The 4,423-nt window shown below is 35.8% G+C and overlaps 1 non-coding gene across 1 annotated transcript; it reads right to left on the bottom strand.

Annotated features, from left to right (window-relative positions):
• Window positions 1-3,337: 3,337 nt before the first annotated feature.
• LOC119618846 (U6 spliceosomal RNA) lies at window positions 3,338-3,439 on the bottom strand. The gene has a single exon (XR_005235210.1). It is a non-coding gene; the product is annotated as a U6 spliceosomal RNA (small nuclear RNA).
• Between the last annotated feature and the right edge of the window lie 984 nt (window positions 3,440-4,423).

Below are 4,423 nucleotides of genomic sequence, written 5' to 3'. Positions count from 1 at the left end.
CATTCACATTAAAACAGAGATCTCAAGACTAACAAAGCAGACTCCTTGTAGCAATAAGACACCAAATCCCAACCTGACTCTGGTATAGCATCACATGACACATCGCAGACCCTGAAGCAAATCCAAGCATTTTACCTCAAAATATATTTATTTGACAATTTTGGAATGGCCTGCAAAGCCATCTCTTGTGGGTGAAATTTGCAGTCTGTAAAAGCTCAAGTAAATGTGCAAGTGTAAAAAGAATGCGGGTCCTTTACTAGGTCTTTTCCAGAGAGCCGAAGCCTTTCAAGGTCCAATAAGAGACATTTACCTTCTATTCTCTCTGAAGCTTGTTACCTGGAGGCTTCATCTACATGACAAGAGCCTGGGCTTCCACCACCCCCACCCCCTTATCTTAACTCAAGCATTTCTTTATGCTGACTTTAACTCTCTAAGCAGGGCTTAACTCTTTCAACCAATTGCCCATCAGAAAATCTTTCAATCTACCTAGAGCCTGGAGGCTCCCTGCTTCGAAGCGTCCTGCCTTTCCAGGCTGAACCAATGTGTATCTTATGTGTATTGATCTATGTCTTTGCCCGTAATGCCTGTCCGTTAACATGTGTAAAACCAATCTATAACCCAAATACCCGGGGCACATATTCTTCTGACCTCCTGAAGCTGTGTCCCAGGCCGTGTTTCTCTAATCTGACTCAGAATAAACCTCTTCAAATATTTTACAGTTTGGCTTTTTTCATGAACAGGGCTATTTTTATTCCAGTTTATAAATAAGGAATTTGAAGTAGGAATTATATATCAGATATTGCCTTACAAAAATGTCACTACCATGTGAATCTTCATCTTTCTAGACCAACCTGGGCAACATGGTGAAACCCCATCTCTATTAAAAAATATACAAATCAGCTGCGTGGTAGTGCGCACCTGTGGTTCCAGCTACTTGGGACGCTAAGGTGGGAGAATGATCTGAGCCTGGGAGGTCCCAAGCCTGGGGAGGTCGAGGCTGCAGTGAGCCGAGATTGTGCCACTGCACTCCACCTTGTGTCATAGCCAGACCCTGTCTCAGAAACAAAGAGATAGATATATAGATAGTGTCAGGCCTCTGAGCCAAAGCTAAGCCTTCATATCCCCTGTGACCTGCACATACACATCCAGATGGCCGGTTCCTGCCTTAACTGATCACGTTCCACCACAAAAGAAGTGAAAATGGCCTGTTTCTGTCTTAACTGATGACATTACCTTGTGAAATTCCTTTTCCTGGATCATCCTGGCTCAAAAGCTACCCCACTGAGCACCTTGTGACCCCCCCACCCTGCCCGCCAGAGAGCAACCTCCTTTGACTGTAATTTTCCACTACCCACCCAAATCCTATGAAACAGCCCCACCCCTCTCTCCCTTCCTGTCTCTCTTTTCGGACTCAGCCTGCCTGCATCCAGGTGATTAAAAAGCTTTGTTGCTCACACAAAGCCTGTTTGGTGGTCTCTTCACAGGGACGTACATGATAGACAGACAGACAGACAGACAGATAGATAGATAGATAGATAGATAGATAGATAGATAAACAGAATAAAAACCCAATGCATTATCACAAATAAACACAGCACCACACAAGTCAGGAAACTCAACGTGCTAGCACTCCACTCTAGAACCTCTTCGAGGGCTCACTCCCAATCTCTTCTCTCCTGACTTTTATGAAAATTACTGACTTCCTTTTCCTTGTAATATTACACTCTCACATTTGTTCCTCAACACTGGAGTTTCATTTTTTTCTATTTATTTTTCTTTTATAAAGGCAGAATTCTAGGTGTTCTTTATTTTTGTGAGAATCACTTATTTTGTTGCATGAGTGATATTTTATTTGTTATGATTGCCATACCACACTGAATGAATGTACCACAATGTATTTATCTGTAACCACTGTTGAGGTAATTTTTCCAGTTTATGGCTTGAATAAAAAATACTGTCTTAAGCACTCTTATACATGTATCTTCAGGCATATGTGAACATATTTCTGTTGGGAAATATATTTGAAAATATTTAATTTTCAAATATATTTGAAGAAAATAATTTTCTTCACTGGTATCTTTTATAACTGAACTTATTCACACTCTCTGGAAGCCATTCCTTCAGCTACAAAATATTCACTTCCGAGTCTTAGAACATGAATTTATTCACGTTTAGTAAATTATGCAAATTTCAGGAGTGCTTGTAAATGTTTCACATTGCATATTTTCTGGATGTAAAGCCATTGTCAGTTATATATTTTGTAATTTTTTTTTTTTTTTTTTTAAGATGGGGTTTCACTCTTGCCCAGCCTGGAGTGCAATGGCGTGATCTCAGCTCATTGCAGCTTCTGCCTCCCGGATTCAAGCGATCCTTCTGCCTTAGCCTCTTGAGTAGCTGGAATTACAGGCCCCTGCCACCACATCCTGCTAATTTTTTGTATTTTTAGTAGAGACGGGGTTTCATCATGTTGGTCAGCCTGGTCTCAAACTTCTGACCCCAGGTGATCCTCTTGCCTCAGCCTCCCAAAGTGCTGGGATTACAGTCATGAGCCACCGCACCCAGCCTATAAATACATTTTACCTACTGTGGTGTGCCTTTTTAGTCTATCCATTTTTCCTTTGATAAATAAAAGTTCTTAATTGTAGCTTTTTTCTTTTTCAGCATTTTCACTTACAGTTAATGCTTTTAAGTCCTATTCAGGGAGACTTTTTTTTTTTAATCAAAAATGAAAATATTTTAGAATCTAAAAGATATATTTATCCTATCCTTCTTATTTACATCTATAGTACTTCCTGTATTTATATGATGTAAAGTAGGAAGCTATGTTTTAGGGATTTAAGTATATGTATGTGTGTGTGTGTATATATATATACACGTTTATATACATATATACACATATATATACATACAATACATAAACAATGCAAATACATATTTTTTACTATGAATATATAATTAACCAAGTTCTGCTTATTGAAAAGGTCATACTTTTTCCATTGACTGCAGTGACAGTTTTGTTTTAAATCTACTGTTTTTATGAATGGGTATGATTCTGGGTTTTCCATTCTATTTTATTGTAGTATTTCTCTATCATTGTAGAAAGACCATATTATATTTTCTTTCTTTGTCTTAAACCAAGGGAGGGATGCTTCCCCATTTTATTTATTTTATTTTATTTTTCTTCACTGGTATCTTTTATAACTGAACTTATTCACACTCTCTGGAAGCCATTCCTTCAGCTACAAAATATTCACTTCCTTGAAGAAAGGAAAATATTTTTCATTATTTTTCAGAAAATGACAAAAAGAGCCCTTTATTCCTCTGTTCATGATGACTCAAAAATAGGGAACGCTTCACAAATTTGCATGTCATCCTTGCGTCGGGGGCATGCTAATCTTGTCTATATCAAAACACCATATTATCTTAATTGCTATAACTTTATAAAAACCTTGGTATCCAGTAAAACAAATTCTTCCACAATTTACTACTTCTTTAAAATTTGTCTATTTCTGACCTTTGCACCCTTGTGGAAATTTTAGAGTTTTCTTATCAAATTGTACAGGGTAATCTACTGAGATTTGCATTATAGTTGTAAGTAATCTATTTGGGGATGGTAATATTTTTATATTTTCATTGCTTTGGTTTTCATATGAAGGCATTACTGTTCCCATATAACAAGATGAGTAGTATTTTGTATTTTAATTTCTAAAAGAGTTTTCTACATTTGTAATTACTTAATATTTTGTAAACTATGTTGAATTGCAGTCTGGGAGAATTTCTTCATTGGAATGTTTTTAAATAAAGCTTAAATTGCACTGTGATTTTTAGGCCTTTCAGATTTTCTATTTCTCAGTCAGCTTTGCTGATGTTCCATTTTTCTGGGTATTTGAACATTTCATTTAAATTCAAAATAGTTAGCATAGAGACAATCAAGATTATCTTCCTATTTTACTGTTTATTCTGTCAACCTTTATCTTTGTAATAAGTTTTGAAATAAGAACTTAAAAGTTCTCCAAAATTACTATTTTTCAAGTTTTTTTGGCTTTTCGGGGTACCTCAATTTTCCATATGAATTTTAGGATCATTTTGTTACTTAATGCAAAAACAAAGGTAGGTTTTGATAGTAATTGCATTGAATCTGTAGATCAACTTGAAGCATAGTGTCATTTAAACAATATAGAGATTCCCATCAATGAGTATAGACTAGATTTCATTCAATTAGGTCTTTAATTTATTTCAATGATGCTTTGTAGCCTTCACTGTACACATATTCACTTCTTTTGTTAAATTTATTTTAAAATGTTTCATTTTTGGTGCTATTTTAAATAAAGTTACAATTGATTTTTTATACTGATCTTGTAGGCTGCAATCCTGCTGGTTGTATTTATTAACTTTAAAGGTTGTTTTTTTGTGGATTCATTAT

Source organism: Chlorocebus sabaeus, chromosome 9 (assembly GCF_047675955.1).
Source record: "Chlorocebus sabaeus isolate Y175 chromosome 9, mChlSab1.0.hap1, whole genome shotgun sequence".
Lineage (NCBI taxonomy): Eukaryota > Metazoa > Chordata > Mammalia > Primates > Cercopithecidae > Chlorocebus > Chlorocebus sabaeus.
Note: the sequence above shows the minus strand (reverse complement) of the source record. Positions and strands in the feature narration are given on the sequence as shown.